Consider the following 12,853-nt stretch of genomic DNA (forward strand, 5'->3'; position numbering starts at 1 on the left):
TGCATTTCCCTGATGGCTAAGGATGTGGAGCACTTCCTCAGATGTTTCTCGGCCATGGCTAAGGATGTGGAGCACTTCCTCAGATGTTTCTCGGCCATGGCTAAGGATGTGGAGCACTTCCTCAGATGTTTCTCGGCCATTCGGTGTTCCTCAACTGAGAACGTTTTGTTTAGCTCTGTACCCCATTTTTTAATAGGGTTATTTGATTCTCTGGTGTCTAGCTTTTTGAGTTCCTTGTATACCTTGGATATTAGGCCTCTATCTGATGTGGTGTTGGTAAAGATCTTTTCCCATTCTGTTGGTTGCCGTTTTGTTTTCTTGATGATGTCCTTAGCCTTACAGAAACCAGCCGTAGCCAGGTATGCTTTGCCCCAGTGACCTGACACTATAAGAGGAGCTGCTTGACCCCTCCTCTCTCTTGCTCTTGTGCTCTTGCAGCTTTGCTCTCCCACCCCTACTCCTCCTCTTCCCTTCCCTTCCCCTTCTCCCTTCACGTGTTCATGGCCTGCTTCTACTCCTCTACTCTCTCTCTCTTTGCCTCTATCACCCTCTTAACTCTCCATGACCTGAATGAACTCTATTCTCTACTATATCATTGTGCAGCTGGTCCCTCAGGGGAAGGGATTCCCAACATGGGTCCCACAGAGGCATCTCTCTTGCCTCCCACTCTCTTCATTCTTCCCCTAACATTGGTGCCGAAACCCCGGATGTCATCTTTTCCTTTCAAGTACAGAAGTCTGTTTTCATTATCAATGAGTAATAAAGGTACATGTAGGTTAATGCATTGTTTTAAGATAAATTTATCTATAATTTACTATCCATAAAATACTTCATATGTTTCTGTTTTATCTGTCGATAAGGTACACAAAATTTCCTTGATTAAAAATGGATCACAAATGAAAAATGTCCCAAGGTTCCTGGGTTAGATAACAATATAACTGAAACCAAGTCAGGAATTCAGTTCCCTTGTCTATATTTTGGAATTTCTTTCTTTTTACAAAAATTTAAATTTCATGCAGTCCAGGCTGGCCATCAGCATGTGAATAGGAGGAGGGGAATAGGGGAGAGGAAGAAGAGGGTAAGGGAGCAGGAGCAAGAGGAGAAGAGAGCAAAAGCCAGAAAGGGTGAGGAGGGGCAAGAAGCCCCTTTTATAGTGAGTCAGGCACACCTGGCTACTGCCAGGTAACTGGGGCAGAGCCTAGACTAAATGCCAACAGCTAGATTTGCTAAACAGTAAATAGATTAATAGAAGGTAATGTATATTTTGTTTCTTTTTATCACTTCTTTCTGTTCATTCTGACATCTTATTTCATTAATTCTTATAAAGATTCCCGGAGCATAGCCAGGCTCAGTGACACACACACACACCTGTACATTTAGTTCCTAAGGAGAGGTTAGGAACTAAAACTCTTCCCTCTCTCTTTCTGTCTGACTTTCTCCATCAGTCCTCTCTCATCTCCCTTTCCCATGTTCTGAATAAACTATTCTATACTATACTTTCATGTAGCTGGTTCCTTGGGGGTAAGGGATGCCTCAAAATGGGCCGCAGAGGCACCTCCTTTCCCCACACACATGATGCCTCCACCAAACATATTCCTGGCTTCCCCTGTTTTTTTTTAAATAAAACATAATACTAGCACATATCTTTTAATACAAGTTTTCCTAAATGATTTTTTTAGGAAGAATGGATGAGATTGAATGGAGAGAATTTTGCCTTTGTACAACTGCAATCATTATTTCATGGCTATTTTTCTTAAATCAGATTAGACTTCTGTTCAATTTTTCTTTCTTTGCAATACATGAGATATTAGGTAACAATGAATTTAACACTTTGAGTGCATTAAATGTGAGAGAAATGTTAGATTCCTTGATGGTTTATTTCTCTCTAACCTCAACACTAAACTCATGAAAACTCATATTAAAAGAACATTGTGTGTGTGTGTGTTATATATATATATATATATATATATATATATATATATATATATATATATATATATATAAAGAAGAAAAGAAAAAATTATCACTATTCAAGTTAAGCAATGAACATGATATCTCTGACTTCTGAGCAAACCTTGGCTTGAGCAGTGTTTCTTGCGGCTAAAACAGTTGAGCATTAGTGATTTCTAGGAAATGGTAAGATAAATTTATTATGGAAGTAGCAAAGGTCAATAGGGTTTACATTATTTCAATTATCGGGCACTCTGTGGAATGGTATTCTTGATATAAGAACTAGAGACATCTACAGCTTATTTTGCACCACCAATATGACTGCTATTGTCCTTACTGAGAATCAGCATCAACTACTGGATATGGGGCTATTTCTTGATAAAGAATACAAGACCCTAAGACAAGCCTTTTTTGTTTTCATAGATTGCTCCAGAATGTGATTTGTGAAACATATCTATTATTAGTACTATCATTATCTATTATATTAAGAGTCACTGAGCTTTGTTATGTTTGGCAGCCTAGGGGAAACTTGCTTGAGAATTAGGTTCCACGTGAGTAACAGTGTACTCCATTGTTCACTAACCACTGTTTACACCTTATGGTGTTAGCACTTGGCTCTGACTCAAAATAGCAGATGGCTCAAAGATATCAATTGTTCTTTATTCAAGAAGAATGTCACATACAGAACTCAATTATGCACAGAAGCCTTTTGTAAAAAGAAGTTTTAGTAGGTACCTCTACATCTGCATCTTTATTGTTTGTACTAACAAAGCCTCAGCAGGGATTCTACCTAAGTGGAGCCATGCCACTTAATTATAAAGCACTGGTGTGCTTTGCACAACACTTATGGCCACATAAAACAGGAAACAATCTTGAAGGGAAACAGCCTATGCTTCTGCCAGCAGGAGATTCCAGAGTAAGCTAACCATCTCCCCTGAATCCCTGAACCTTACTTGAGAGCAGTGTTAGGTTGGTGTGTGAATTCTCACCTGTAGATTAAGTTCATGATTAAGGTCTTGTAGCTCTGTGGCAGATGCTTGTATAGATAGCATGCACAGGGCTTGAATTTGATCCTCAACATGTTAAATAAAACATCATCATTATTATGGTTTTAATATTAGCTATTCTTCAATAAGCTACTAATAAATTTTCAATAGATCCATTTGCTAAAGGATGTAATGTCTCCTTTAAAGTCCTCTACTCATGTTTCACCATGTTCATAGCAGCCTTATTTATAATAGCCAGAAGATGGAAAGAATCCAGATGCCCATCAATAGAGGAATTGATTCAGAAATTGTGGTACATTTACACAAGGGAGTACTACTTGGCTATTAGAAACAATGACTTCATGAAATTCCTCGGCGAAAGAATGGAACTTGAAGCTATCATCCTGAGTGAGCACGGATTGGAGAAGAGATCATTGAGAGACTTCTTCACAGGGGGATCCATCCCATATGCAGCCACTAAACCCACACACTATTGCTGATGTGAAGTTGTGCTTACTGGCAGGAATATGATATGGATGCCTCCTCAGAGGCTCTGCCAGAGTTATACTGATACAGAGAAGGATGCTTGCAGCTAACCATAGGACTGAACACAGGGACCCCAGTGAAAGAGCTAGAGAAAGGACTGAAGGAGCTGAAAGGGTTTGCAACCCCACAGGAAGAACAAAATTATCAACTAATCAAAGCCACCACAGCTTCCAGGGACTAAAATACCAGCCAATGAGTTCACATAAAGAGACCTATGGATCCAGGTGCATATGCGACAGAGGATAACATTCTCTGGTGTCAGTGGGAGGAGAGGCCTTTGGTCCCACAATGGTTCCTTTTCCCAGTGAGGAAGATGCTGAGGGACTAAAGTGAGAGCAGGTGGTTGGGAGAGAAAGCATCTTCATGAAGGCAATAGGAGGGGCAGGGGGGATGGGATTGGTGGTAAGGCTACAGACAACATCTAAAATGTAAATACAGAGAATATCCAATAAAAAAATGTTCTTTAAAAAAGTCCTCTACTCAAAAGGGAATAGTCTTGGGCCAGTAGAAACAAATAATTCAATCTTTACTTCTTAGTATAATATGTTAAATTGCCTGATTTTGTATTGATAATAACCTAGAAAGCCTGGTTAAGAGCACATATTCATTTTTAGAACTAAGAAATAGGCATTAAAGGTCCTTAGTAGCCACTTTTCCCATTACTCAAAGAGGTCCTAGTCTGACTTAGAACCATTAAAATCATTCTAAAAGGCTGAGTAAGTTTTACATGCATACATATACTGAAATATGAGTGTGTGTGCTTATGTGTGTTTATGTGTGTGTGTGTGTGTGTGAATGCATACATGTGAATATATCCCAAATTTCCTGTTTCAGTTCATGATAGTGAAACAAAAACTTAGATACCTGACATAAAAATAACAGCATATTTGGCTCAAGACATTTATTCACATTAATTTTAATTGATAGTTGTTTCATGTAAATGACTAACATACACTTTAAACACAGGATTGATCTTTGGGAAAGGAACAGTGAAAAAAAATAAGGTTAATACTTCATCACTACTTTACAGTGACTGAGTTCCTTTGGTTTTCACTAGATTATTCATAACACATACACACAACACACAAACACAGATAGTCTTACTTACTACAGATCCATACATATATACACATACACCCATTACATATATATACAAGTATATACACACTCACATTTAGTTATATAAATATACACATATATAGAGATAAAAACACATATAGACACTATCTATCTATCTATCTATCTATCTATCTATCTATCTATCTATCTCAAAGTGACTTAGTTGCCTAGATGCAACACAGAATTTTACATAAATATTCCAAGGGCAAAAATTGTCATTTTCATTTTTTTGGGCTTTCTTCTTGACATCCAGAAGAGGTACTCTTTGCAAAGAACCATAAATAAATTTAAGAATTTATCTCTATATAATGTAGAGAGAGAAAAGGCCTATGTTTTCTGTCCTGGACTACAAATACAACAACATGAACCAACTCTATTAAAAAACTCAAGGAATTTTCCCTTGGTGAACTGGGAGTAACTTATCTGGACTCAGTGAGTTAAGCTATATTAACCCAAAAAGGACATTTTCCTTAATGATGGAACATTATTCCTACCAATGTGAGAAATGCATATGACAAGTGATGGTGATTTATTACTTAGGGTTCCAAGTGTGTGTTACAAGTGACTATCAACACATCCTACAGTTAAGGTATAGACTATCATATACAGCAGAGAGAAGAAAGGCAGTTAGCATTACTGAATTTAAAAGGATAAGGAAATATAAACAGGTATGGTAGTATATATCTTTAATTCGAATATTCAGGGAGTAGAAAAATGCAGATCTCTGTAAATTCAAAGTTAGCTGCTCTATGTATTAGGTTTCAAGACAGACCTTGTCTCAGAAACATAAAGATAGAAATAAAAAAATAGGAAGAACAGGAGTATAAAAGAAAAGAAGGAAGGAAAGAAGGAAGGAAAAAAGGAAGAAAATTATATACCAATCCCACCTTGTACAAAGCAGAGTTCATGACTAAAAAAGATAAGCAATGGGCAGAACAGGTGGTAACTGGAAATGTGTGATTTTGGGGTTTTCTGGGTACTGAGTGTAAATCATGGAGAAGGAGATGAGAAAGACAGAATTCAGGGGCAAAAATAAATGGCTACATCTTAGAAAGAGACATCTTAAAGATAGATATAACATTGCAACAGCTCTCTAGAGGAATTTGTCTGCATTTAATCTCCACAGCCCTTCAAGGAGAAGTAGATTGCTGACCACACAGTATAACAGACACTGTAATAAATTCATTGTCAAGTTTAAAACAGAAGGGTTGGGTTCAACATACACAAGTAAAAATGACCCGTGTTTGGTAAAACAGGTTAAAAGAAAAAACAACAAATTCTAAAAGTTCAAAATAAGAACTTGTGGGAAGCCACTGTATTCGCCATTACAAGATGGCGTCCAGCCTGAAGGGAGAGTGGCCAGTTTTGAGATAAACAACCTAAGTGCACATGCACGCCTGCCTGTTTTTGCTGAATCATGGTGACTCTGAGTATGCTAATTAGGGCGCACAGAATGCACCAATCAGGTGGCGGCACAGTCCTCCTAAGCATATATAAGGAGGGCTGGTTTCTGGGCTCGGGGTCTTTCGCTACTTCAATCAAACCCGCAATAAACGCCTGTAGAAGGATCCTGTTGTGGCGAGTCTCCCTTGCCGGCGAGATAGGCGATCGCTACAATTGGTGCTGAAAATTCCCGGGAACAAGAAACATCTGAGGCACACTCGAAGACCCCAGTACTCTGGAGGATTCAGAACTACACGGCGTGGGAATAGTCCGGTAAGTATCACAGAAGGTGTACCGGATTGCTCTGAGAGGTATGCCTCCATTTGGTGTAAATCCGCTGTGGGTTGGGTTAGCTTTCCCTGTCTTGGTCGTAATTGTGCTGCTTATGTGCTATTGTCTCAATTGTCATCGCCCTGGAAAAGAGTGTATTTGTTTGGTATAGAAAAGCTGGTAACACGAGCGTAGATAGACTCGCTAGCCCAGCATGTAAGTCCTTGTGTAGCTAAATAAGCGACATGGGAAATTCACCATCTAAAGCTATGATATCTGCTCTCGAAGCATTACTAAAAGAAAGGGGATTGAAGATTTCGGAATCAAATTTGGGACGTTTTATAAAAGAAGTAGATAAGATGGCGCCTTGGTTTGTTACCACAGGTTCTCTCAATTTACCAAGTTGGTCTAAGTTGGGGCGCGATATAGAAAGGGCCACAGAAGAAGGGACTTTAGCCTCGGGGATAAGGCCAATATGGAAGTTGGTAAAAGCTTGCATGCAAGACAAAAAATGTGAGGTACAAGTTAGACAGGGACAAAAGGTGCTATCGGATTACCAGGAGAGCATGTCAGAAACAGAGCGAGAAAAGAAATTAGGAGCGCGCGAGAAAAACCCGTTAAAGGGAAAAGAAAAAAAGAGAGTGCACAAAGAACAAAAAGGACCAGAGGAAGAAAAGCACGGAGCAAAGCCGCTTTACCCTCTGGCAGAGTTAGAGTTCCTCAAGCTGACAAGTTCTGAGGAGTCTGGGCTTTCTGAAAGTGAAAAAGAGGATTTAGAAGAAGCTGCCGCTGAATACGAAGCAGAGCGCTATAGTCTGGAAAGCCTTGCTAAGATGGCGGCTAGTGCGCCACCGCTGCAACCTTATCATAATAAAGGCGGAAGTGAGTGTAAGTTCTCCTTCTGCTCAGAAAAGACGTGTAGAAAATTACAACAGATGTTTCCAGTGTTTGAGGATGCAAACAATGTTAGATTCCACCAACCTTTAGAACTTAAACAAGTGAAAGAGTTAGCAGAATCTGTGAGAACGTATGGCGTTAATGCTAATTATACACAGTCTCAAATTGAGAGGTTAGCAAGTACGGCAATGACTCCTGCTGATTGGATGCAAGTGACAAAGGCCTGTTTATCAATGGGTCAGTATTTAGAATGGAAATCTATTTGGCATGACTACTGTCTAACCCAAGCTTGCGCTAACGCGGCAGCGGGACAAGCTGCTTGGACCTTTGACATGTTAACAGGGCAGGGTCAGTGGTCCAACAATCAAACGGCTTTTCCTTTGCCAGTATATGAGCAGATTAATATGACAGCAGTAAAAGCATGGAAAAATCTGCCAAATAGAGGGGAGGTCAGAGGAAATCTTACAAAAATAATACAAGGAGCTACTGAACCTTTTTCGGACTTTGTTGCTCGCATGATGGAAGCAGCAGGTAGAATATTTGGGGATCATGAAACTGCCATGCCTCTGGTAGAACAGTTGATATATGAGCAATGTACTAGAGAATGTAGAAACGCTATAACCCCATGGAAGACTAAAGGATTACAGGCCTGGATGAAGGCATGCAGAGAGATAGGTGGGCCGCTCTCTAGTGCAGGTCTGGCAGCAGCTGTTTTGGCTGCTCAAAAAAAGGAAAGAGATCACCTGTTATAAATGTGGTAAACAGGGATATGTAAATATCAGAACAGACTTCAGAAGCGTTGGTAACCCTACAAAGGACCGATGCGCAATTGGCATCTGGTCTCCTCTTTGTTAATCAAAGAGTGGACCTATTACAACATCAGATAGATGCTTTAACTGATATGGTACAATTAAGTTGTGTTTCCCAACAACCAAACTTATGTATAACCCCTATAAAGTATATTAATGATTCTCGATTTTCTAGTGAGAATATTTCAGATTATTTGAAAGGAGAATGGTCTGCAGAATTGGAAGATCTACAACAAAGACTTCAAATACAGATCCTGACCTTAAATGGCACTCGGGTGGAACCAACTACCCTTGCAGATTTTACTTCTTGGCTTTCTTCTGCATTTTCCTACTTTAAAGAGTGGGTGGGAGTTGTTATTTTTGGTGCACTAATATACTGTGGAGGTGTGTCGCTTCTATGGTTGTTGTGCAGACTTAGAGCCCAACAAAGATGAAATAAGGTCATCATTACTCAGGCTCTTATGGCCATTGAAGGTGGTGCTTCTCAAGATATCTGGCTATCCCTACTTAAAGAATCTTAATTCCCGAAATGGTCAGCTTCCACAATCTCCTAAAGTAATTTAGGCCCTACCCTTCGTCCCTGGGTCCTTGGGAGGAATGAAAGAATGACCCAAAGTAGCCATTCTTGATGACGGGCAACTTCCTCTAGCCCCTGACCAACCTAAGACATGGAGCCTTGAGGACGACAAGGTAATCCTACGACAGGTAAGGCTTGGGTTCAAGAGGTCGATCCTAAGACAGAGATGGTTACAGATCGGTCATGTATTCCTCTACCCAGTTTTTTCCCTAGAGGCCTCATAAAAAAAAAAAAAAAAAAAAAAAAAAGGAGGAGATGTGGGAAGCCACTGTATTCGCCATTACAAGATGGCGCCCAGCCCGAAGGGAGAGTGGCCAGTTTTGAGATAAACAACCTAAGTGTGCATGCACGCCTGCCTGTTTTTGCTGAATCATGGTGACTCTGAGTATGCTAATTAGGGCGCACAGAATGCACCAATCAGGTGGCGGCACAGTCCTCCTAAGCATATATAAGGAGGGCTGGTTTCTGGGCTCAGGGTCTTTCGCTACTTCAATCAAGCCCGCAATAAACGCCTGTAGAAGGATCCTGTTGTGGCGCGTCTTTCTTGCTGGCGAGATAGGCGATCGCTACAAGAACTATGAATCGGCCTAGCAGAAATCCAAGAATTGAAGAGTTGCAAGTTGAGAGTTTCTGGAATTTGTTCAGTGTGACACTGGCAAACCTGTTTGTCTAAACACTTGCTTTTTCTTACATCTCCCTTGCTCTGAACAGTATGTTGCTTAAAGTAGTGGAGGAGGCAGGCATATAATGACCTCAAAACAGAGATGGCCCTCCCAGTGAGCACTCTCCTCTCCACCACACAAAACACCAATGCTCCTGTCACAAACTACCTCAGTTTCTATCTGGCCCTGCTTTCGCCCACCCCCCAACCAACATGCTTCTCTCTTTTTTATTTTCTTTCATTCATGACCCTCATCTTCTAATCTCTCAATTCAAGTTCAATTTCAGTCTGAAAACAAAATGTGAAAGATCTATAAACAGATCCAAATAAACATAAAAATAGTAAGCCATAATATAAATCTAGAAAATGTCATAAGCAAATTATTTATTTCATTATAAAATGATCCTCATTGAATCATGAACTTTGGTTATCATATTAATAAATGTCTTCTGAAAAGAGTGGCCTGGACCTAGTGACACTAATTCTACCAACTCAAAAAGGCGAGGCAGGATATCATCAAATTAAAGTCCTGCCTGTGCTACTGAAAGTAAAATTAAGGCTAACCAGGCACCTTAGGTAGTAGACCTGATTTCAAAAGTAAACCCATGATTTTATTTTTTGTCAATTGCTGTTATTTGCATATATGTATAACCTTCTAAATATAACCTTCTCACCCTATAAAATGTTACTCCTATATGTATTTTTTCAGCTGACCATTTGATATTCCATAACTAGTTGCTGAGTTCTTCATTGCAGAAAACTATCTCTCCTACTCTCAGCACGCCATAGTTGCTCAGAGTTCTTTTGCAGTCTTCTAGGCTGGGCTATATGGGAGTGTTTGGAGAGAGAAATGTTCTAATCTCAAAAATATAAGAAAAGATAAGATAAATTTAAAATATATAAAGGCCAAAAAACAGTAAGTAAAAATGTTTTCAGATATAGCCCTGTGGTTGAAAGCTTTTTCAGAATGTTCAAGGTCCCATTTTCTTTTTCTTTCTTTCTTTTTAAACGACTTTATTTTGCAAAACAAAGATAAATGTACAGATTTTCAACATTTTTTGCTTAAAATTATACATGTTTGTCGGTACTGTTTTTTCAGATATTAAAATAATTTTTACATAAAACTATGTGAATATATTTTTTAGTCAGTACTTGATTTTTTTCAAGGGCTTGACAGTATGCATTGAAAACCTAATAGTTACCATGAGCGTAAAGTACATGCAAAACAAAACGCAACATGGAAATAGTCAAAGTCTTCTTGTTTTGTAAATATATATATATATATATATATATATATATATATATATATATATATATATATATTTGTTTTCTTTATTTCTTGGACTTCACATAGTCTGTGAGTTGTTTCTGGGGGAGTGCAAGCCTCTGGGGTTAACATCCCAATATCAGTGACTGCATATTATGTCTGTTCTTTTGTGATTGGGTTATCTCACTCAGGATGATCTTCTCTAGATGCAGCCATTTTCTTAAGAATTTGGTTAAGTCATTGTTTCTGGTGGCTGAGTAGTATTCCATTGTGTAAATGTACCACAATTTTTGTATCCATTCATCTTCTGAAGGACATCTGGGTTCCTTCCAGCTTCTGGCTATTATAAATAGAGCCGCTATGAACATTGTGGTGCATATATCTTTGTTGTGTATTAAAGTGTCTCTGGGGTATATGCCCAGAAGTGGAATAGCTGGGTCTTCAGGTAGTACTATATCCAATTTTCTGAGGTATCGCCAGACTGATTTCCAGAGTGGTTGTATTAGTTTGCAACCCCACCAACAGTGGAGAAGTGTTCCTCTTTCTCTGCAGCCTCGCCAGCATCTGCTGTCATCTGAGTTTTGGATCTTGGCCAATCTGACTGGTGTGAGGTGCAAGGTCCCATTTTCAACTCCCACCATTTCAAAATCAATCAATAAATATAAGAAGTATTATGACAAGTATTAATGAAAAGAATAATTCAAAATATTTCAAAATTCATAATGTTTTAAAACAATATTTCAATTCCTCATGATATTCTCGCAAATGGCATTGTGAACATGACTTTTAAGACGATGCCTTAGGAATTTGTATAAAGCCTGTCATTTTCTTTTCTGTTTGGTTTCTTATGTGTTTAGATTTAAAGTGGTAGAATCATACTATATAGTCTATAAATTATTAAGAATGGAAATGAGAAACTAGAGTGAAATAGATGGAAACAGAGTTATGAACATTTGTATCGACATCACAGCGTGGATAGAAAAAGAGGAATTGAAGGAAAAAGCTAAAGAAAAAGTATTATAATTTTGACTCCACATCTCAAAGTGCTATTGCCATAAATTCTAACTTTAGCATAATCAACTTAAAATAGTCTCAGAAAATAGGAAACAGATAGATACTGACGTATTGCCCTGATGTGGGAGGCAGGAGAACGGTGCTCACAGATACGCACTTGGGGAACTGGGAATGTTAAACTCATACATTGTCTCTTCAAAGAAAAGCGATGCATAACCTACTCTCCTCCCAGAAGGTTGGAAGCAGGTGTGGTTAATATCCTTGTGACTGATGCCCTCTTTGTGGCTAAGGCCATAATGATTGTGAGCTTATCAATCTAAAAAAGAAAACTATCTTTAGGAAAGGTGTCACATGTAGCCATCTTTAAAAATGAAGCCATCACATGTACTTTACACAGAGTTTCAATGTAGTCATGTCTTAAGCTTTATTGTACACATGTGACTGAGTTAATTATCACCAGAAAAGTTCTCATCAGATTGTTTTGTGCTTAAATATGTCTACAATATACTACTCAGGCTCAAACTCCTGATGGTTGAATAAACACCAACTATCCTCTTGACCCTTAAAAATAACAATCTTCTGGCTGTGGTGGCTGCAGTGATGCCTCACTCTGATTATCCCTCACTCTCTATTCACATCATGCCTAGAAAGAAGCAAGCACACAAAGTGACTCTCAATAAATAGATAAATAAATAAATAAATAAACAAACAAACAAAGACCAAAGAAGTAAAAACATCATAACTAAACATTGCTTCCCAGGATATCCATCTGGTAACACATCACAGATCCAGTTTCTGCCTAGGGGTAGAGAATGACAAGTGTGACCAGGAAATGGGTGACTAAATCAGGCACTAAAGAATTTAAGTGAGACTGACTGATCTTTCGGCAGTTGAAATTGAAATTAATATCCTATCACAGTTTGTGTAGCGTGGTAAGACATGTACGACAGAAGTACTTGGCAACTATTTCTCTACTACTTTGTGCCTTACACAAACCAAATATTTTGTTTTTTCAGATTAAGGACAAAGATTCCAAATGGTGCCATGCCATATAATGGTCCTGTACTGCTAGAGAGACTCATTTTTTATTGTAGAGAAAGCATATCCATATATACTACAAGCATCTACTAATCGTATTTATCAAAATCTATTTAACAACAAATACTGCCACATAATTTATTCGGAAATAGTAATAGTAATGTACCAATTTTGGTTCCAGTTTTCATTTTTCTTTGTATCTCTTCATGAAACACCCTGGGTTAAAAGACCTTTTAGATTTTCTCCTTTCTGTATCTACCTGTATTGCGGTGGCTC

General features: G+C 38.6%; 1 protein-coding gene across 2 annotated transcripts in view; it reads right to left on the reverse strand.

Annotated features, from left to right (window-relative positions):
• The window catches only part of MDGA2 (MAM domain containing glycosylphosphatidylinositol anchor 2), a gene marked incomplete at both ends in the record, with an annotated part of 768,432 nt that overhangs the window by 102,410 nt on the left and 653,169 nt on the right, over positions 1-12,853 (reverse strand). The window lies entirely within an intron of this gene.

This window comes from Micromys minutus (assembly GCF_963924665.1).
Source record: "Micromys minutus genome assembly, chromosome: 1".
In the NCBI taxonomy this organism is placed as follows: domain Eukaryota; kingdom Metazoa; phylum Chordata; class Mammalia; order Rodentia; family Muridae; genus Micromys; species Micromys minutus.